Below are 24,676 nucleotides of genomic sequence, written 5' to 3'. Positions count from 1 at the left end.
GTTTTCACATGCTTACATTTTTTGGTATGACATTTGGTTTGTTCAAATGGGACATATACATTCATTAACATTGATCACGCCGTTCGTTAGTAGGTAGTGGTACCATAGGACTTGAAAACTCCCATTCCTGAACCCTAGGTTTGTTTGGGTGGAAGGAATGACCGAATTCGATAAACATAACACAGATAGACCCTTAATTTGTTTAAAGGTCTATCACCACAGTCACAAGGCTTGAATGTATGCATTTTCATAATACCGCATAGATGTTTGTATCAGTATAGCATGCATTTGCTCCACAAAACATAACTTTGACTTAAACTATGTTTAATTCAAGACCCTGTTTTTGTGCATTGTTCCTATGGTTTAGTTGATATATTTCACATGCCATACATGATAATTTTGGATACACATTATATGATTTACATTAGACATGGACATTTCTATATGGTTTACATAATAACACTTGACAATTGATTTATACATGAACAATTTACATTGATGGTTGGTTTGGCTAAGTGGTTTGAGTGACGAGGCGTGTGTAATATGATACAAACATGGTGGATACGCCGCTGGTACTTCCTATATATAAGTGTTTGTGTAATATTACATATCGTAGCGTTATTTAAATCATTTCAGTATAGACATATTACATTTTACACAAATAACATATTCTATACAAGACATTGTTTTACAAAACAGTTTATTTTATCCAACTCATTTTATTTGGTTATTTCTTTAACCATACTCCTTCCTTTTATATAAATCTAATTTCTTATCGAGTTTTCATATGATTTATAACAGAAAACACTTAACGAGATTCATGACTAATTTTTATTAAACCTTTCTTCTAAAACCCCAGTCATGAATCCTAATTTTCACAAAACCTATGTATTTCACAGGCATTTTTATGCTGACGTACCTATTTTCACATGTGTTTTCAGGAGCTGTCGCTTTGGATGATGATCGTGACACTAGGGCGGACCTGTGCTTTAGAGACTTAAAATAAAGATAGAACTAGTTTAATTATGTTCTGAATTCTTTATTTCCCATTTTGAGACAATGTAACACTCTTGTTTGATAAATAAAATGTAACTTTAATTTCCATGGTTGTGAAACAATAATTCTGTTACAACACTCCCCGACGTTTCCGCCACGATTTGATGTTTTACGTGGTCGGGGTGTGACAGAAGAGTTGGTATCAGAGCCAATGGTTATAGGGAATTAGGTCATTAGTAATACTTTGACCTAGATTATAACCTTTCTTGGACCCTAACACAAGTTATCTTGTGTTTAGATCTTAAAACATGCACATCACCTATCCTTAGGTGATTATCAAAACAAGAACCCAATTTTCCGAAACGATTTTTGAAAAATAATCTTCTGTTTTTTAATGAATTATTACAAGGATTTGAACCCCTTTGAATTTTCAAAAATCTCGTCAAAGTTTTGGGTTTTTAATAGTGTGAACACATGCAAACTGGAAGAGTGAATGCCTGTACCCTGGGTTTTCTGTCTAAGGCTAGAGTGTTCGTACAAATCCACATAATCGGACCAGTCACTCTTACCTGGGAACTCTTGGGGTAAGTGTTCGCTTATAGGCGAGCATGTCTTCGCGATACATTATTTTTTACCCATTTACTTTGATTAGACACTATGTGTCGCTTGTTTGCTTTGCGATGCGGACGAATGACCACCATCTTTGCTTTTGTTGATTTTGTTTCATCTCATTCTCTTCATCCAATCATCTCACTCGTTTCCTTTCATGTTTTCCTCTTTTAGAATGCCTCCTCGACGCGAAAACCAGATAGCGACTGCCGAACTGGCAGAAATTATTGCACAGCAAATGGCTGTTGCATTCCCAAACCTCTTTGCTCAATGGAACCAAGCCAACAACAACAACAATGCTCCATGCAATTTCAAGAATTTTAACTCGGCTAAACCACTCAAGTTTAGTGGTTCTGAGGGAGCGACTGGGCTTCTTCAATGGTTCGAGAGCATTGAGAATACTTTCCGTCACGTGCAGTGTCCTGACAATCGCAAGGTCGAGTTTTCTTCGAGTGTGTTTCAGAAGAGGGCTCTTACGTTGTGGAACGGGGTAATGAGAGACCGTGGTGCAGAAGTTGCTCTAGCACAGACATGGGCTGAACTTAGGGCCCTTATGATGAGGGAGTTCTGTCCTCGTCATGAACAACGAGCTTTGGAGAAAGAGTTTGATGACTTGAAACAAGACAGTGGCGAGCACCGGGCGTATACTGATAGGTTTGAGGAGTTGAGTCTGCTTTGCCCAACAATGGTTGCCCCACTCGACAAGGCTATCGAAAGGTACATCGATGGTCTACCTGACTCAGTACAAGACATCATACTGGTAGTAACCCTACCACACTCCGTCAGGCGATCGAGTTAGCAGCGACATTGACTGAGTCGCAGGATCGAAAGGGAAAGGTGCACAAAAAGGGTGACAAGGGTAAGAAGCAGGCGTCTGACAAAGAAGATAGCAAGAAAGGTCAAAACAAGAAGGGAAAGGATTCTGGTTCCTCAAGGGGGTCAAGGAACCGTAAGGCTTCCCAAAATTTTGCTGTCACTGCCCAAGTTAACCAGGCAGCTCCCAACCAACCCGCACAGCCTCCAGCGAAGAAACCTTATGCAGGAAATGCACCTTTGTGCAATAGATGCAATAGTCACCATCAGCCGCAATTTCTGTGTCGTTTCTGTACTAACTGTGGGAAGTCAGGTCATCTTGCTGGTGTTTGTCATTTTGCTCAGAATCAGGCAGTTCAGAACCCGGCTCAACGAGTTGCTCAGCCTCCTGCTCAGCAACAGGGTCAAGCTGCACCACCACACTACCCTCAAGGTTCTTGTTACAACTGTGGGGATCTGACCCACTACCGTAATCAGTGTCCAAGATTGGTGAATGCTAATCCAAATCAGAATTAGGCTTAGGCTCGAGGGCGAGTCTTCAACATGAATGCACAAGAGGCACAAGCAGACAATGAAGTGGTGAACGGTACGTTCTTTATTAATCATCAGCCTGCATCTCTTCTCTTTGATTCGGGTGCCGATAAGAGTTTTGTGCCATTATCTTTTGAGCCATTGCTTCGCATGTCTAGAACGAAACTAGGAAAACCCTTGACAGTAGAAGTGGCTAGTGGTGAACCCATTGTTCTTGATTCTGTTCTCCGCAACTGCCAATTGAACCTTAACGACTATCTTTTTCCTATTGACCTCACGCCTATGCAACTTGGAAGTTTCGGCATTATTGTGGGTATGGATTGGTTAGCCAAGCATCGCGCAGAGGTAGTTTGTTTTGAGAAGATTGTTCGTGTGCCACTTTCGACAGGCAAGATCCTACAAGTTCATGGTGAGAAACCTGCTGGTGGTCTCAAACTCATGTCTTGTTTTAAAGCTCGGAAGTATCTGCGAAGGAACTATGTGGCATTTTTGGCACATGATGTAGCAGATAAGGGCAAAGGTAAATCTATTCAAGATATTCCTGTTGTTCGGGATTATTCTGAAGTATTCCCTGAAGAGTTACCTAGTCTACCTCCAGCACGCCAAGTCGAGTTCCGTATTGATCTCATACCTGGTGCAAATCCCATTGCCAGATCTCCATATCGTCTTGCACCGTCTGAGATGCAAGAGTTGTCTAAGCAGCTTCAGGAGCTCTCTGACAAAGGTTTTATCCATCCTAGCTTTTCACCTTGGGGTGCTCCCGTTCTTTTTGTCAAGAAGAAGGATGGATCTTTTAGGATGTGTATCGATTATTGTGAGCTTAACAAGCTCACCATCAAGAATCGATATCCCCTACCTCGCATCGATGATCTCTTTGATCAATTGCAGGGCGCTTCTTATTTTTGAAAGATTGATCTGCGATCTGGATATCATCAACTTCGTGTGCATGAAGAAGATATTCCCAAGACAGCGTTCCGCACTCGTTATGGGCATTATGAGTTCACAGTGATGCCATTCGGTTTGACTAATGCTCCTGCTGTTTTCATGGACTTAATGAATAGGGTCTGCAAGCCTTATTTGGATCAGTTCGTCATTGTTTTTATTGACGACATCTTGATTTATTCTAAGACGCGAGCTGTTCACGAGCAACATCTTCGTCTTACTTTGGAACTCCTAAAGAAAGAGCAACTTTTCGCCAAATTCTCCAAGTGTGAATTCTGGCTTAAAGAAGTTCAATTCCTAGGACATATTGTCAACGAACAAGGTATTCATGTAGATCCCTCCAAGATCAGTGCGATTAAGGATTGGGATACGCCTACTACTCCTACTGAAGTTCGTTCCTTTCTTGGTCTAGCGGGTTATTACCGCCGCTTCATTGAAAATTTCTCGAAGATTGCAGTTCCTTTAACTTCTCTAACTCAGAAGAACAAACCCTTTGATTTGGGATTCAAGCAAGAGGAAGCGTTTCTGACTTTGAAACAAAAACTTTGCGACACGCCTGTTCTAACTTTGCCCGAGGGCAATGATGATTTCGTCGTTTATTGCGATGCATCTAAATTGGGTCTTGGTTGTGTCCTGATGCAAAGAAATAAAGTCATAGCATACGCATCGAGGAAGTTGAAGATACATGAGAAGAACTACACCACTCATGATCTTGAGTTGGGTGCAGTTGTCTTCGCTCTTAAGATTTGGAGACACTATTTGTACGGTTCAAAATGTGTGGTTTTCACGGACCACAAAAGTCTTCAGCATATCTTCAATCAGAAAGAACTCAACATGAGGCAACGACGTTGGGTGGAGCTTCTAAACGACTATAACTGCGAAATTCGCTACCATCCTGGTAAGGCGAATGTCGTAGCCGATGCTTTGAGTCGCAAGGAACGTACTAGGCTTCATTGTGTTCGTGTTCAATCTGATATTCAAGCTCAATCCGATATCCAAGCACGTATTTCTCAGGCTCAACAATCTTGTGTTTCACAAGGTTTGATGGATAAGGAATTTCCCTATCACATAACACCTGATCTGGAACTGAAGGACAATGGATCGTATTACTTCATGGACCGTTTGTGGGTCCCAAGCCAAGATAACCTTCGCACCTTGCTTATGGATGAAGCCCATAAGTCTCGTTATTCTGTTCATACTGGCTCAGATAAGATGTATAAGGATCTTCGTATTCAGTATTGGTGGCCTGGTATGAAGAAAGACATTGCCTTATATGTATCAAAATGCCTTACTTGTCTTAAAGTTAAGGCTGAACATCAACGTCCTTCTGGTTTATTGGTGCAACCAGAGATCCCAGTTTGGAAATGGGAAAACAATACTATGGATCTCATTACTAAACTCCCGCGCACAACGAAAGGTCATGATGCCATCTGGGTAGTTGTTGATCGTCTTACTAAGTCAGCGCATTTCTTGCCAATCTGTGAGGATTTTTCGGCTGACAAACTTGCTAAAATCTTTGTGGATGAAATTGTAGCTCAACATGGTGTTCCTTTGAACATCATTTCTGACAGAGATGCTCGTTTCACTTCTCATTTTTGGAGAACCATGCAATCTGCTATGGGGACCCAACTTAATCTGAGCACAGCTTATTATCCGCAAACGGATGGTCAATCTGAAAGAACAATCCAGACTCTGCAGGATATGCTTAGGGCTTGTGTGATCGATTTTGGTGGTAGTTGGGATTCACATCTTCCGTTAATTGAATTCTCCTACAACAACAGTTATCACTCCAGCATCAACATGGCTCCTTTCGAGGCTCTCTATGGTCGAAAATGTCGTTCACCAGTCTGCTGGAATGAGATCGGCTAGGCTCAGCTTACTGGACCTGCCCTCATTTTAGAAACAACTGATAAGATTAAGAAAGTTCGTGATAACCTTCAGACAGCTAGAAGCCGTCAAAAGAGTTACGCGGACCCAAAACGCAAGCCCTTGGATTTTCAAGTCGGTGATCGAGTATTACTTAAGGTCTCACCTTGGAAAGGTGTGATCAGATTTGGAAAGAAAGCAAAACTTGCACCTAGATACGTTGGACCATTCAAGATCATCGAAAGAATCGGTAAGGTAGCCTACAGACTTGAGTTACCTCCCAAACTTGGAAATGTTCACCCAACCTTTCACGTGTCTAATCTCAAGAAGTGTTTAGCTGATGAGAACCTCCACATACCACTTGACAAAATTCGTGTTGATAAAACACTGAAATTTGTTGGGAAGCCAATGGAAATCATGGAACGTGAAGTCAAGTGGCTCAAGCGCAAGCGTATTCCTTTGGTAAAAGTTCGCTGGGAATCTAAACGTGGACCCGAGTTTACTTGGGAACGTGAAGATCACATGAAGGCGAAGTATCCACATCTATTCCCACGAGTTTCCTCTAAATAAATTTCGGGACGAAATTTCCACAAGTAGGGGAGACTGTAACATCTGTGACTGAAATCATTGTAAACAGTTCAAGTATCAATAAAACAAAGTTATTTGATCCCAATGTTTGTTTATTTATGTTTGACATTTTTCATGTTTTGACTTTTATTCAATTTTAAACTCTATATCACTTTCTAGAGAGTTATACGCAAACTGGTGCGTAAACGCAATCAGTTGAATGCGACAAATACTCCGGAACATCAACATATACTTAACATACCTTAAATAACCTTTACATAACTTGGAAATAAGTTTTGAAGGCTTTGGTATGGCAAAAACAAGTTAATTCGCCTACAGGGACTAAATTTGACAAACTGCGAAAGTATGCCAATTTGAACTGTAACAGACATTCTGGGACATGAGCATAAGTTAAACACACCTTAAATATCCTTTATATAGCTTAGAAATAGGCTTTGAGGGGTTCGGTGTGCTAAAATAAACTTTTGGGTCATTCATGGACTAAAAGTGTCAAAAAGTGCACAAGTTTGCACTTTCGCGCATAACTTACGTTCTGAATTCACCCGGACATCCAAAAATTTATGTAAGCATCATAATATTATGCTTTAGTGTTTGGCTTGTCAAAATTCCATTCGTCGCGCATTTTGGACCGTTTTTGCGTCCGTTACGACTTCCGTCGTAATTAACCGAACATCGTAACCGTACGGCCAAACGAACCGACATCCGAGGTGTTTTCAATCATATTTCATGTTCCCTATGTCTTAACATCATTGTGGGGCTTGAAATTGGGTTTGATGGGTGTTAGAAGTGCCGTTACGCAACGAAACAAGGTGCAGGGACCAAAAGTGTAATTCTGCCAAAGTTGATGGCTTACGGACCGTAAGCCATCACCCGTACGGTCCGTAAGCAGGGGTCAGATGCAAAAACTCGTTTTAACTGCTGTTAACAGCCTTTCAACACTCCAAAGGCCAATGCCTCATGCCAATCTCTGGGGGTGGGGGCAAATTAAGTTACCATAACATTCCGACACATGTACGGATGAGATTCGAGCACGTTAATCGATAAACGATCCTAACGGTCTTGCATATCCTATAAATACCCCCCCCCCCTTTCTTGCAAAAACCACAAAAATCTGATCTAAAAGCTCTATGTTGAAGCCATTGCTTCATACCTGAGCTACTTGGATCAAGATTAGCTTTCGGGGACCCTTTGTAAGTGTTCCTTCGTTCTTTTATCGCTTTTCAAGTCCGAAAGTCCAACTTAGTTCGACTTTCTGCGTTGACCAGTTTATGGTCAATGCGAAGTTCGTTTGAACTTCAATACGTGAGCGTAATCACGATGGTTATAGCCCCTAGTGACTATACCTACTGATTACCACGCTTTCTAGGCTCAGTGACGAGTCGTAGTTTCGGCCAAAATACGTGTTATTGCGTATTTTGTAACCAAACTACATTTAGGTTTCAAAACCGTTTGTTTTGATACCAAACCTGTTTTCTAAACTTAGTTAAGCATGTTTTAACATGCTTAGCTCGTTACTTTTAGTTTAGTGCTTATATAGGGTCGTAAGGTAAGCGATCTAAACAATCGCTTATACTTTCGAACCTGACCCGTTTGGTCGATCATTAGGATCCGACCAAACGCATTAGGTGACCATAGTTGTATAGGGAATAACCTTTCGAGGTTATACCTTATGGTCACGACGTTTATTTAGTTGGATGATAGGTTGTTTATATGCCTTAGGTAAATTACCAAAATGCCCTTTTTACGCCAAATTTCATATTAAGCATATGTAACATAACTTTTGATATCTAAACTGATTTGACAACAATATTAGACATGTTAAGGCATATTTTACTTATCATAGGGCTAGTTAGGCGTTCCAAACACGTTTCACGCGAACGACGCGTTAAAGTAGCATAAGCTACCTAAACGGGTCGTAATGGGTCGTAAGCACTTAGGTTAGGTTTCATTTTAGTATGTAGGTTTTGTTAAACCATATTACACGAGTCTCCATACTCGTTTGGTGTTGGTGCAGTTGTCTGTCGACTACATCTTAGTTCGAGTCTTAGGTTAGGGCTGATTGTATAGTGAACGGAAATCAAGAATATATGTACTAGATAGGTTCGCTTATGTGACACATAAGGAGGTTCGCTTATGTGACACCATATAGGTTCGCTCATCAGTCAACCATATAGGTTCACTCATCTGTCAAGATGAGAGGTCCGCTTATATGGACATGTCCATATAAGCGAACCCATAAGCCTATATATAGGGGTCATTATGAGCGGTTCTAGAACATTGTGTGTATGTAAAGGCGAAGCCCTGCCAGTTTGTCTCCAGAACTTGTAATTTGTCAGCAAATCAATAAACGAGACGTTAAATAGTGAAATCAAGCTACACGAAGACCGAATCACTGAATTCCGCCTCTGATTCTCTCTAAGCACTCTTCTGATCGACTCGTCAGGTCGTCTAACGATCCTACATGTGGTATCAGAGCTCAGGAGGAAGAGTTCTTACCATTTAGCTCGATTGTCGCTCAAAATTCTGATATCTACACCTTCTTTTATCAGTTCGGGGAGTTTTAACGGTCAAAATTGAACCAAAATTTCACAGATTGTGTATTATTGAACATAGACAAACCCTTGAAAGTTTCGGACCAAATTACGGACTAAAAATGGGTCAAAACTGCTTCGAACTTAGGTCCGCTTATTCGGACAGTGGATAGGTTCGCTTATTCAGACACATCGTAGCAGATCCGCTTTTAGACACGTATTGAGTATAGGTCCGCTCCAAATTGCACTAAGGTTCACTCTTCAGGTTCGCTTGAGGGTACATCTTTCTGGTTCGCTCTTTGGGTTGTTGACAGGTTCGCTCTTGAGGATTGTTTCTGGTTCGCTCCTAGCTGGTTCGCTTATTTGAACACTAGTTGGTTCGCTTTTGTGGATTTGACTAGATTTGCTTTTGTGAACCTGATCAGATTCGCTCATTTGACCATCACTGGTTCGCTTTTGTGAACAACAAAGACTTGTCAGGATTTTTGTTGATAGATGGGCAAGATGTTTGATGAAGAAGAAAATGATTATTTTGAGAGATTTAATGATTGGTATCGAGGATTTATTGATGAGAGTTATAAAAATGTGAAAAAGGATGGATGGGTCAAAAGATTTAAATATTTTGTATGTTTGCAAAAGGAAACTTTGGAAGAGTTAGAAAACCGATATGGAGTCTTACTTGAATACTTGAAAAAACATGAGATTTCTATCAGATGGTGAAAAGATAGAAAAGTTTGCAGATGCATTACCTGTTGAATGGAGTGAATGTTTGGAAAATTTGAGGAAGGATTCAAATTTTTCAAAATTACATCTAAACAAATTCATCAGCAAACTTAAAACTCATGAAGTTGAAAGTAGAAAGAAAAGAAAAGATATGATTAAAGTGTTGGAAAATCATGTGTTGGGTTTGGGTTTAGATGTGATTGAGGAGATGATCAAAAGGATAGTTGAATGTGTTAGGGCAAAATATGTGATGAAATACAATTTTAAAAGAGGTTGTTATATAGATGTAAATGAAAATCCTCTTGATTTCATTAAAATATTTTGTGCAGGTATAGTCAGGGCAAATGAAAAGGAAGCTTCAAATGCTGAGAAATCTGCAAAGTTTGGATTGTCAAGTTGTGAATCAGTGTGCTCTAAGTGTGACAGCTTCAAGACTGACTATGACAAACTGTTGAAGAATGCGAAAAGTTTGACATCAGAAGTCAAGAAGTTGAAAGATGAAAAACAAACTGATGAAAAACAGATTCTTATGGTTCAGGGTATTTGTGAGAAACTGAAAGCTGAAAACAACAAACTGTTAAGTAATTTTAACAGTTTGACATTGAAAAATCAGAAGTTTGAAGAAAAGATTAAAAATTGTGAAATTGAAAAATCAAAAATTAAGAAAGATTTTCAAAATCAAATGAAAATTCTTGAAGATGGGAGAGATGTGTTTAGCAAAAACAACATTGAAAAACAGAAAATGATAAATTCCCATCTTCAGAAAATTATAAAATTGGAAAAAGAAGGTGAATGTGCTAAAAAGAAAATCAAAGATTTGGAAAAAGAGCTTGAAAGCAAACAGAAATCTTCAGAAGATTTAGATATCTAGATAAAGCTTGAGAATAAGAATCTGAAAGCAAATGAATCAAAATTTCAGGAACAGATAAAAGTTTTGGAAAATGAAAAGTTTGTTCTTGAAAACATGAAAAATGAGAATGAAAAAGCAATCAAGTCTCATCTTGAAAGAATATCTCAGCTTGAAAATGAAGCCGAGAATTCAAGAAACAAGATTGATGAACTTGAAAAGAAATTGATAGGTTTTGTGACTGCATCAGACAGTGTGAATTTTCCCTGTCCAAAACCCATCAATTCAGTTTCAATAAGTGACGTTGTCACAAACTTTGACAATGTCAAAGTTGAAGATTGCGTTGAGAAATCTGATGATGAAAATGAAAAAAATAGAAAAACAAAAATTGTTTTTAAAATTAAAAGAAAAATTTCAGAAAACTGTTCTACAATCGACTGAAAAGGGAGAATGCTCAAAGCAAAAACCTTTGAAGAAGAAAGTGGAACAGAAACAAAAAGGTAAAAATTTGAAAAATGTTCAAAAAGAGAATAAAAGTTCATCAGATCGATCATCCAATCAACATCAAAAATTACAAAAAGTAAAAAATGAAAACTCAAAAAATGTTGGTAATAAGTGGTGCAGGTCGGACCACAGTGCTCAAAAGCCAAATCCAGCAAACTTGAGGAAAGAATATCACCAAGCCAGACAATGCTATAATCTGAGCGTTTGGTGTAAAGGTGGTACATGGTACGATAACAGAGTGTGTTACCGATGCGTTTATCAAGGACACATTGCTGTTAACTGCCAGAGAAGGAATTTTGAGATGAGAAGATGCTACGATTGTCAGATCAAAGGTCACATTGCTAGAGATTGCACAAGGAGATCGAATGAAAGATTGAGGGCTAAGTCTCAGAAATTGGCAAAGATTCCAGTCAAAGTCAAGCCCCATGAACAGAAGGTTCTAAAACCTAAAGTTCAAGATCAGATAAGTCAAGAAAAGAAAGTTAAACTTTCACAGGGGCAGAAAGACAGACTGAGGAAAAAAAGGAAGAAGGCGAGAGAGTATCTCGAGAAGATTTTGTACTCGGGTTCATCCGTTGGAAAGAATAAGAGTTCTGATGAATCAGTTTCCTCGGCTGCAAAGTCAAGCAAGATGAGTTCATCAGATACAAATCTGAGGACAAAAGAGGAAAAGAGGAAGAAGAAAATGGTCGGCGATGAATCTGACAGGTCAAAGTCAGACAAGCCACCTGCGGGCAATGATTCTGGTTCGTCAATACCAGAGGAGCCATTGGTTGAGGTAAAAAAAGGAGAATTCTGGTTTAACAAAGGATGATACAAATTTTCCACCATTATTGAACAAGAATTCGAAATCACCCAAGGACCGTCAGGCTTGGGTGAATCTGTTCAAATAGAAAAACCTGACTTGCCGGAGTTCCCAGGTTGGTAAGCGTGGAACATGAATCGGCATATTTCTTGAGAAATTTCACTTTGGTGATTTTTCGCCTCAATGTGGTAAATCAGGGACATTAAGTTGTACTTGATTTTCTACAAATGTTGTTTGGGTTTTGAAACTGAAATTGTAAAATCTATCATGCGTGTGTAGAAAACAATGTGATGAGTAACCCCGAACCTACAAATGTTTGGTAAACAAACTAATTTTCCGGAAAAACCATTTTGATTAAAATAAACTTAAGTCTTTTGAGATCATAATGGGAAAATAGTTTGTTGAGAGGGGGAGTTCTGATTGTTTACGTCAAGTGGATGGCGAATTGAAGCAATTCAATATCATGTTGTCAAGCTTTGTATAGTTTGTTTCAAATTTTCCCAGAAAATCAAAATTGAAACATATTTTGATTTTAGGGGGAGTAAAATTTTTAAAAAAAAATTAGAAAATTTGAAAATGTCAAAAACATTGAAAAATTAAAAATGAGTTTTTGGTGCGAATAAGAGGAAATGATAGTACATCGGCTAGACTGGCACAGTACGCTAAAGATTTGTAATGTATAAATGCAATTAAGCAGTCTTGCTAAAGATGTGCCGGTAGGTTTTCACAGAATTAGTAGATCAGTTTGGGATATAAACATAAATTTCACTTGCGTCTACGTGGGGAACACCTCCAGAATATATAGGTAACCCCTAAAATCCTGTTTGAAGGGTCCTGTATTCTGAGATACTAGGTCTTTATGCTCAGTGATATCTGGGGTATTATCCCGGGACTTCTGCTGTATGGAAGTACTGACCTAGTCCCCGGATAATACTTTCTGCAAAAAGCTTTGAAACATAAGCTAGCCCTCAGCAATTTGATTAAACAATAAAATTGATAATCTTTGCTGTTGTAACAAAAGATCCTCTAAAGGGGACCCACCTAAAGTCGAAGCCGTCATCTCTCTGCGTATACGGAAGTATCGACCTGAGCTCTCACGGCCCTCGCACATAACCCCTTAACAGATATCAGCTGTGGTATACTCACCTGTAAGACTGAATACTGGGGTCTGGATACGGGAGTATATACTGAGGTGGGACACATGTAGATGTTTAAGTTCTAAAACACTAAATCTGTATCCCGAACAGGTTGAACATTTTGTGAGAATTTAAGTGGATCAATATATCGACAATCAACGCGAACTGTTTAAAAGCTTAAAATGAAATAACAGCTTAACGGTGCTAGTGTCTAGTCAGCAGCTGATATGATCCTCTTGCACGAACTCACAAAAATATGTTTGTATATATTTCATTTCTGTATTTTAATTGTTGTTATTGCTTTTGTGTTTCATATTTGAAAAATTCAAAAAGATTTTCGACAACTGATGTTGGAGAGCTGAAATTCAAAATCTCAAAGGCTAAACAAGATGAACAGTTGGTTTGGTTAAAATGATTTGAAATGATTAATCAGATTTTGGAAAGTTAATAAATTGTTAAATGTGAAAAATTCTTGAATATTCTTAAATGATTAGTTGATTCATTAAGTTGAACCACAATTGTGTTTGTTTGTGATAGATTGTTTGAGTTGTGCAGGTTTCTGATCCTGTTGCTACGGAAAGCCAGGAGATACATCAGAACCTGAGAAGAGGTTTAAATTGATAAAGCCAGGAGTTGATTTCAATGGTGATAACGATTTCCAGACGGCGATCCCAGCATGATGATAGGGGGAGTCTGATGAAAGTTAGAGCCAAAGAAAGATCCGGGTACATAATTCCAGGAAGAGTTCCTGAAGAAGACCGATCAAGATTGAAGAGCTGTCAATGTTTGAAGACTCTCACTGAAGATTCCGTCAACATTCAAGGGGAGTCTGTTGGTGCAGTTGGCTGTCGACTACATCTTAGTTCGAGTCGTAGGCTAGGGCTGATTGTATAGTGAACGGAAATCAAGAATATATGTACTAGATAGGTTCGCTTATGTGACACATAAGGAGGTTCGCTTATGTGACACCATATAGGTTCGCTCATCAGTCAACCATATAGGTTCACTCATCTGTCAAGATGAGAGGTCCGCTTATATGGACATGTCCATATAAGCGAACCCATAAGCCTATATATAGGGGTCATTATGAGCGGTTCTAGAACAGTGTGTGTATGTAAAGGCGAAGCCCTGCCAGTTTGTCTCCAGAACTTGTAATTTGTCAGCAAATCAATAAACGAGACGTTAAATAGTGAAATCAAGCTACACGAAGACCGAATCAATGAATTCCGCCTCTGATTCTGTCTAAGCACTCTTCTGATCGACTCGTCAGGTCGTCTAACGATCCTACATTTGGTTTACGAACCCTCATTCTATCCAATCCTCCGATTTAGGTCCGGTATATTAACATAGTTACCTATATTAGGTGTCGTTTGATTTCCGTGATCTCTAGCTTTGTTTGGTTGTTACTCAAGGACTTCTAAGCAATCTCAAGTGAGTACATAGACCCCTCTTTTACTGTTTTCCAAACTGTTTTGGGGTGAAACACATGTGCCTACTTGTTACTTTCATGCTTTCCATGTTTTCATATCATATGCTTATTATGTTCATTAGTACACTTATAGTACATGATCTCATTGTGTTTATGCTATGTATGTCCATTGTGTGCATACTTAGTACATCGTTTTACATTACGTTTTATACTATGTATGTCCATTGTGTGCATACTTAGTACATCGTTTTACATTACATTTCACGCTATGTATGTTCATTTGATTACATACTTAGTGCATTGTTTTCACATACTTATATTTTTTGGTATAACATTTGGTTTGTTCAAATGGGACAATATACATTCATTAACATTGATCATGCCGTTCGTTAGTAGGTAGTGGTACCATAGGACTTGACAACTCCCATTCCTGAACCCTAGGTTTGTTTGGGTGGAAGGAATGACCGAATTCGATAAACGTAACACAGATAGACCCTTAATTTGTGTAAAGGTCTATCACCACAGTCACAAGGCTTGAATGTATGCATTTCACAATACCGCATAGATGTTTGTATCAGTATAGCATGCATTTGCTCCACAAAACATAACTTTGACTTAAACTATGTTTAATTCAAGACCCTGTTTTTGTGCATTGTACCTATGGTTTAGTTGATATATTTCACACGCCATACATGATATTTTTGGATACACATTATATGGTTTACATTAAACATGGACATTTTGATATGGTTTATACAATAACACTTGACAATTGATTTATACATGAACAATTTACATTGGTGGTTGGTTTGGCTACGTGGTTTGAGTGACGAGGCGTGTGTAATATGATACAAACATGGTGGATACGCCGCTGGTACTTCCTATATATAAGTGTTTGTGTAATATTACATATCGTAGCGTTATTTAAATCATTTCAGTATAGACATATTACATTTTACACAAATAACATATTCTATACAAGACATTGTTTTACAAAACAGTTTATTTTATCCAACTCATTTTATTTGGTTATTTCTTTAATCATACTCCTTCCTTTTATATAAATCTGATTTCTTATCGAGTTTTCATATGATTTATAACAGAAAACACTTAACAAGATTCATGACTAATTTTTATTAAACCTTTCTTCTAAAACCCCAGTCATGAATCCTAATTTTCATAAAACCTATGTATTTCACAGGCATTTTTATGCTGACGTACCTATTTTCACATGTGTTTTCAGGAGCTGTCGCTTTGGATGATGATCGTGACACTAGGGCGGACCTGTGCTTTAGAGACTTAAAATAAAGATAGAACTAGTTTAATTATGTTCTGAACTCTTTATTTCCTATTTTGAGACAATGTAACACTCTTGTTTGATAAATAAAATGTAACTTTAATTTCCATGGTTGTGAAACAATAATTCTGTTACAACACTCCCGACGTTTCCGCCACGATTTGATGTTTTACGTGGTCGGGGTGTGACACTTCCTAGCGTTTGCGTCGTGCAAAGACTTCAAAGTGTACCAGCTTGATGTTAAATCTGCATTCCTGTACGGAAAGATTAATGAAGAAGTGTATGTGGGTCAACCACCGGGTTTCACTGATCCACTACACAAGAACAAAGTCTATCTGCTGGACAAAGCGCTATACGGACTTCACCAGGCCCCGAGAGCCTGGTATGAGATGCTTTCCCAACATCTACTGGCCAACGGGTATACCAGAGGGACAGTCAATAGTACATTGTTCACAAAGGAAGTTGCAGGCCATCTCTTAATCGTGCAGATCTATGTCGATGACATCATTTTTGGTTCGACGAACGACGGCTTGTGTAAAGAGTTTGAGAAGGTTATGAAGAAGAAATTCGAGATGAGTTCCATGGGGGAGGTGAAGTTCTTCCTCGGGCTGCAGGTGGAGCAGATGCCCGACGGAATCTTCATTCACCAAACAAAATATGTGAACGACGTACTGGAAAAGTTTGACATGGCTCAATCCAGTCCAGCAACAACCCCCCTAGCACAGAATCATGGAATTTGTCCAGACGAGAGTGGAGTAAAGGTGGATGAGACGTTGTACCGGTCAATCATTGGATCCTTAATGTATCTTACTGCTTCTCGACCGGACATCATGTACCCAACATGTCTTTGCGCCAGATATCAGTCAAGCCCGAATCAGTCACACATCACAATCGTCAAAAGAATTTTACGGTATTTGAAAGGCTGCCCAAGAATCGGCTTGTGGTATCCTCGGTCGGGTGACTTATCTCTTACTGGTTTCGCTGATTCTGACTTTGGAAGCTGCAAGCAGAACGCTAAGTCCACCACTTTTGGGTGTCAGTTCTTCGGAACTCGACTTGTTACCTGGAAGTGCAAGAAACAAACCTCTGTAGCGCTTTCTACTTGTGAGGCTCCAGCTGTTGCTCTCAGATCCTTTGGATCTAACAGCAAATGCGCAACTTTGGTTTGCAATTCTTGGATACACCGATTTTCGTGGACAATGATGCAGCAATTAATATAACAAAAAACCCGGTTCACCATTGAAATCCGTCATCATTTCATCCGTGATTTTCACGAGAAGAAATTGATTCGGATAGAACATATACACACCGATGATCAGAAGGCTGATTTCTACACAAAACCGTTTGATAAAAAGAGATTTAATTATCTTTTGAAATTAAATGGGATGAAAAATTTGCTTTCTGGGAGGCTAGAGGAATGTGAAGCCGAGGAGGACGGCGATCTGATGTGATCTGCGTTTCGTTGTCAAATTTTATGTACAGTTTATTTTCTGCTTTCGATAAAAACAAAAACACAAAAATATGTTTTTATTTTTAGGGGGAGAAAGTTTGCAGAAAAATCCAAAAACAATAGAAAATTTCAAAAATCCAAAAACAATAGAAAATTTGAAAAATCCAAAAACATTGAAAAACTGAAAAAGAGTTTGTGTATAATAGGGGAAATGATAGTACATCAGCTAGACAGATACAGTACGCTAAAGAAATGTAATGTTTAATATGCGGTAAGCAGTCTCGCTGATGATGTGCCGATAGGTTTTTACAAAATTAGTAGATTTGTTTGGGATATAAATATAAATAATTACTTGCTTTTACGTGGGGAACATCTCCAGGATATATGGGTAACCCCCGATATCTTGTTTGAAAGGTCCCTTTTTCTGAAATACTAGGTCTTTATACTTAGTGATATCTGGGGTATTATCCTGGGACTTCTGCTGAATGGAAATTCTGACCTAGTCCCCGTATAATACTTTGCGCAAAGCTTTACTCATAAAGTCTCCCCTCAACATAAAAAATGATAACACATTGCAAAATGTTAATCATGTGCTGTTGTAAAAAAAGATTCCCTAAAGGGAGCACACCGAAAGTCAAGCGGTCATCTCTCTGCTGAACGGAAGTTCTGACTTGAGCTCTCACGGCCTCGCATTCACCCCATTACAGATATCATCTAGGTATACTCACCTGTAAGACTGAATATTGCGATCTGGATATAGGAGTATATACTGAGGTGGGACACATGTAAAAATTAAGATCTTAAAACACTTGTAGGTCCCCTAATCCGTGCGGATCGTAACAGAATCGTCGATCCAACCTAGAGTGCGGAATCCTCTAGATCAGATTTCACATAAAAGTGTAGAAAACAGAAATTCCTTCAAACCCGATCTTTATTGATTATCTTCGTAACGATTACAATCAATCAAGATCCTAATTCGTCCAAGTCGTTGTCTGAGTTACATTAGCATCTATTGAACAGACTTTGCTTCAACAGATCTTATCATCTGTTGATCATCATCTGTTAAAGATCTTTTGTTAAAGATCCTCTGTTGAATTTCATCATTTGTTGATCCACGGAAAAACTTAGATTCATCATTCATTTGGCTACATCAGTAGAGGTTCTCTTTGGCAGACCTTTGCTTCAACAGTCTTTGTGTTCATCGGCAGAGGTTGTTTGCTTCAACAGACTTTGCTTCAACAGACTTTGTCTTCAACAGACCTTTTGATTTGCAGAGTTTAGCGAAATAGATGTTGAGTCTATCCCTTTGGTAGGAGCAGATGTTCAAAAGACTATTATTTGTAATTATAGGTTGTAGAGTATTTTGTTAATTTTAAATCTTATATCCCTTTCCCTTGAGTGACCAGAAAACACGATGCAGCATGTCACACCCCGACCACGTAAAACAGCAAAACGTGGCGGAAACGTCGGGGAGTGTTGTAACAGAATTATTGTTCCACAACCATGGTAATTAAAATAACATTTTATTCATAACCAAAGGTGGAATTACATTTTCTCAAAACAAGAACCAAAAGTACATAACATAATTTAAACTAGTTCTATCTTCATTTTATGTCACTATGGCCCAAGTCCACCCTAGCGTGTCACGAACGTCCTATGCATTAGCTCCTGAAACACATGTGAAAATAGGTACGTCAGCATAAAAATGCCTGTGAGATACATAGGTTTTATGAAAATGGGATTCATGACTCAAGTTTAAGAAAATGTTTAATAAAATTTAGTCATGAACCTTGTAAATTGTTTTGTTTTGTAAATCATTTGAAAAGCGATAAAATCAGATGATATGTATTAATAAAAGAATAATGTATGGTTAAATGAATAACCAAGTAAAATAAGTTATATAAAACAAACTGTTTTGCAAAACAAAGTCTTGTGAAAAATATGTTATTTGTGTAAAATGTATAAGTCCAAATTGAATGATTTAAATAGCGCTACAACATGTTATGCAATACAAGCACTTATATATAGGAAGTACCGGCGGCGTATCCACCATGCTTGTATCATACTACACACATCTCGTTACTTACATCACTTAAACAAACCACCAATGTATAATGTTCATGTTTAAACCAACCATCAAATGTGCTTGTATAAACCAATGTCAAATGTTTAAAAGTCCAAAATGTAGTCGAGTAATGTGTAACAAATGTTATGTATGGTAAGTAAAGTGTAATCACCTAAACTAAATGTAAAAATGTACAAAATAAAGTATTTTGAATATATCAAAAAGTTATGTTTTGCAAAGTAAATGCATGTTTTAATGATACAGACATTTATGTGGTAAGTTAACGCATACATTCAAGCCTTGAGACGGACGGATAACCCTAAGTCAAGGTTATCAAAAGAAATGTTTTCAGATTCAGTCATTCCTTACACCCAAACAAACCTAGGATGTCAGGAACGGGATTTGTCAAGTCCTATGGTACCATTACTTACTACCGAGCAGCGTAGCTAATGTTAATGAATGTATATAAGTCCCGTTTGTACAAACCAAATGTTATACCAAATGTAAACATGTTATATGAAAACAATGTACTAAGTATGCTAAGTTAACATACAAAGCAGAAAAGTCATGTAAATCAATGTGCTAGCATGCTCAGTAAACATACATAGCAGAAAAGTAATGTAAAACAATGTGCTAATATGCCAAGTAAACATATATAGCAAAACAATGTAATGTAAATCAATGTGCTAGCATGCTAAGTTAACATACAGAGCAAAACAATGTAATGAAATCATGAACTATATGTGTACTAAGGAGCATAGCAAGCATATGATGTGAAAACAAGAAAGCACGAAAGTAACAAGTAGGCACATGTGTTTCACCCCAAAAGGTTTGAAAAAACAGTAAAAGAGGGGTCTATGTACTCACTTGAGATTGCTCAATAGACTTTAGATATCCACCAAGCAAAGCTAGAAGATCACGGATTCAAACGGCACCTAATATAGGTATCTACATTAATAAACGGACCTATTCGGAGGATCGGGTAGTATGAGGGTTCGTAAACCAAATGAGTGTAAGAGCTCATGTAATATGGTTTAACAAAGCCTACATACTAAAACGAAACCTTTCCTAAGTGCTTTTGACCCGTTACGACCCGTTTAGGTAGCTTATGCTACTTTAACGCGTCGTTCGTGTAAAACGCGTTCGGAACGCCTAACTAGCCCTATGACAAGCAAGATATGCCTTAACATGTTTAATATTGTTGCTAAATCAGTTTAGGTGTCAAAATTATGTTACATAGGCTTAAAATGAATTTTGGGGCAAAAAGGGCATTTTGGTAATTTCCTAAGGCATATAAATCCCTTATCATACAACTACTTAAACGATGTGACCATAAGGTATAACGTCGGGAGGTTATTCCCTATACAACTATGGTCACCTAAATTGTTTGGTCGGATCCTAATGATCGACCAAATGGGTCGGGTTCTGAAGAAACACTAGATAAACGACCGGGATCGAAATATCTAGGGGGTTTAGATCTGCATAAAGGGGTTTGTTCTCTCTCGTTTGATTCGATGTTACCGATCTTTCTCTCCGATAAACTCTGAAAAACAAAGCACCGTTAGCCTCGTCAAGGGGAGAAGGGGTTCTCTCCTTGACCCGACTCCTGCGTGAGAATAAGTATCTGTTTATGAAGAAGAAGAAGTATTGAAGAAGTGTGTGTAACTTGGATTTCATACCTGAATTATGCTCTTATTTATAGCCGAGAGTTTTGGGCGGGAAAACCCGTTTGGTGAAATGTTGACGGAAGATGCTAACCCCGTAAGCGGTTACATTTCCTTTCGTTAAGCTTCTTGATCCGACGTGAGTGCACACGGATCGTGGTTTAGATCTATGGCTAGGGATTTGCCACGTGGAAAGTGATCAAGTGGAGGTTTCTCTCCAATTACATGCTATCATCGTGATTTTTAGAGACGCCTAAGGTGTCGACACGTGTCCAGACGGTTGTAACCGTTTAGTGGTGCACGATTGGGTCTTTCTAGAAGATTACTGCTGTAATCTGGTGTGACTCCTTATCGTGTGGAGTCAGCTGAATAAATAAATCCCAAGTCTGGGTATTATCCAGCGGGAGATGCTTATCTCAGGAATTTCATCCTTTGTTTATGGAGGAAAGCGCAAGGCTTTATGATGCGCAAGTGTTACTTGCTATCTGACTTTTTAAGCCTTCTTTGTAGAACCAATGCGCGGCCGCGCAAGGTAAAAAGGGTTGGAAGACAGGGTTGTGGTATGGTTCCAAGTACATATTATGGGGTTTTTGGGACCTTACCCCTTCAAGTCCCCCCAGTCTAGTGTTGCGCTTTTGCAAATAAGTGGAGCACTGGACTTATGAGAGAGGAATTTTGTTTGTTTTGCTTGTTTTTTTGGCGTGAAAGTGGGGAATCTTCTGTGAGAAGACTCACTTTGCTTATTGTAAAGATTTTGGAAATCCTTTGACAGTAGTTAACTGAGCAGCTTTGAAAAAAGATATTTGTGTAATCATAAGCTTGACGGTAGATGACGTCATTTGTAATAAAAAAATTAATAGTTGTGATATTTCCTGACCTTCTTGTCTTGGAATATGTGTTGACGTTTGTCAGTCTTCATTTATTGGACATGACATTAGTTCCTGTAGCGCCGTTTAGAAAAGATGTCTGACAGGTGATCATGATTTTTCCCTTTTCCCGGAGTTATCTTGCCTATAAATATTTTTGGGGACTCCTCATCTTCTTAGCTTGATTTGGAAAAGGAAAAAAGAAGATGAAGCGTTCTTATCGTACTCGGCGACTTTTGGATATCTTGAGGATTTACGAGGCTGCTGAAGGTCTCGTGCTCCTTGCTGGTGCACCACCATTAACAGCTAACGAGGAAAAGGGTCCGTGCAATCATGATTCTTTGACTGTTATCGGTCCTGATTGTAAGGCTCCCCAGCAAAAGGGTGTCGTTGATGAGAAAGTCGGAGTTTTATCTATTGATGACCTGATGTCCCGTTTTCCGATGCTTCGGAAAGGTGGATGCCAGCAGGTATATTGTCGTCGGAAGAACTGCCGTGATGAGCAGGTGCCGGTTGCTGATGAAGAACCTGCTGTTGAGTAGGTTAGATTTGGGAAACTGTGTATTCCCCCTTTTTGACGTTTACGTTGGTCTTGCTTACCAAAAATAGGTTTTGAAGATCACTGTCGTGATCGTAGTGAATGGTTGTTTATATTGCACTTTGGTGAATATATATATTTTTTGATGCACTGTCGTGCATGTAAGCTTTGTGTTTGAATTACATTATGTTGCATATGTTTAATTGCTTTGACTAGGTAGAGCGAATGAGGATGGTATTGTACTCATGTGTGAACGTTTGTCTAAAATGCGCGAGGTTGAGCCCTTTTTAGACTGTTCATGAAGCGTACAGTGTTTACCATATTGTTTCGCGTATACCAAGAGAAAAATATGCAATTTGTAACAAACAGTAAAATGAGTAAAGATGATGCTTGTATTAATCGGGCGCAAGGCCAATAATACAAAGGATAATAAAGAAATACATTACCTGTGTACTTAGATTTTTTGTGGGAAGGTTTGACTTATATGTAACACCTGCGCAACTGCTGCGCGTTCCAGGTGCGGGTAACTAGTGTCCCATCAAGTCCCTTTAGGGTGTACGCCCCCTTGCCTAAGACCTCATTGATGATGTATGGTCCTTCCCATTTTGGCGCTAATTTGCCTGGTTTTTCCGCGTTGGAGGCCTCATTGTCGCGCAAGACAAAGTCACCAGGAACAAATGTACATACGCGGACGCGCGCGTTGTAGTATTTTTCGAGTTTGGATTTGTACCTTGCTTCTGCGACGGCGGCATTCTTGCGCCTTTCTTCGAGAAGGTCCAAATCCATTCTTCGTTCTAGCTCATTGTTTTGTTTTTCTATGGCGAGCATGCACGGTGATGGGAGGCCAATTTCAGCTTGAATTACCACTTCAGAGCCGTAGACGAGACTGAATGGGATTTCTCCCGTGCTAGTCTTTGGCATGGTACGGTGGGCCCATAAGATGCTGGGGAGTTCATCAACCCATCCTCTGCGCGCTGTCCCAAGTTGCGCTTTGATGCCGTCAACTATTTGTTTGTTAATACTCTCGACTTCGCCATTTGCTTGTGGGTGTGCCACGGAGGCAAAGTTGTGTTCGATCTTCATTTCCTTGAACCATTTCTAAAGGTCTTCTGAGGCAAAGTTGGTGCCGTTGTCGGAGATGATGTGCAATGGTACTCCGAATCTACAAATAATATGCTCCCATATAAATTTGCGAATCACCATTGCTGTTGTGGAGGCTAGTGCCTTGGCTTCAACCCATTTTGTGAAATAGTCGACTGCTACAATGATAAATTTCACTGCGCCTGGCGCGTCACGAAATGGGCCGACGAGATCGATGCCCCATTGTTGGAAAGGCCAGGCGGAAGTGACCGGTACTAGTGGATTTTTTGGTCAGAGTGTTTTTGGCGCGTGGCGTTGACAAGCTGTGCATCTCCGTAATAATTCTACTGCGTCCACGTGCACTCCCGGCCAGTAGTATCCCGCGTTCATTATTTTTGCCACAACCATGCGCGGCCCTGTGTGTATTCCACATAAACCCTCGTGGATTTCTCGGACCAAGTATTGCGCATCTGTTTTGTCAACACAACGTAGTAATGGTCCCATAAATGACTTCCGGTATAGAACGCCATCCGCCATTTCATAGTTTATTGCCTTGTGTTGGATTTTTCGAGCTTCTGCCATTCCTTCCGGGAGTTTCCCGTGTTGTAGGTATAAGATGATCGGAGACATCCAGGATGGATTCCCGATTTCTATAACGTTTACTTGTTTGAGATGAACAGAAGGATTTGATAATACCTCGATGCGCACTTCTTTTGCTAAGTGCTTGAAGCTGGTGGCGGCCAATTTGCTTAGTGCATCTGTGTGCTTGTTTTCGCTTCTGTTTATATGGTTAACCTTGAACGTCTGGAATGGGCTGATTAACATCCGCGCTTGTTCAAGGTATAATGCCATAGCTTCTCCTTTTGCATCATAGTGCCCATTAACCTGCTCGGCCACTAGTTTTGAATCGACCTTAGCTTCAAGGTTTCTTGCCCCCATTTTAAGCGCTAAGCGGAGACCTGGTAAGAACGCTTCATACTCTGCTTCGTTGTTCGTGCTTCGGAAATCCAGGCGTATGGCATAGGTAAGTTCGTGATCATCGGGACTGACTAATCGAAGACCTGTGCCTACTCTGTCGTCATTGGAAGCTCCATCTGTGTGCAGAGTCCAGACTCTATCATCGAAAACAGGAACAGGGTTCTGGATTGCCTCGCACTCTTGAACTTTGTCGATGGGAACTTCTTTGGCAAAGTCCGCTAGAACATGCCCTTTGATTGCTGGTCTTGGTCTGTACAGGATATTGTATCCTCCCAGCTCAATAGCCCACTTAACCAATCTTCCCGCTACGTCGTGTTTGGATAAGATTTGACCTAAGTGGTAATTGGTGAGAACTGTGATGACGTGTCCTGAGAAATACCGACGTAAACGCCGTGATGCATGTACTAGTGCTAGGACT

Source organism: Helianthus annuus, chromosome 7 (assembly GCF_002127325.2).
Source record: "Helianthus annuus cultivar XRQ/B chromosome 7, HanXRQr2.0-SUNRISE, whole genome shotgun sequence".
NCBI classification, from domain to species: Eukaryota; Viridiplantae; Streptophyta; class Magnoliopsida; order Asterales; family Asteraceae; genus Helianthus; species Helianthus annuus.
Note: the sequence above shows the minus strand (reverse complement) of the source record.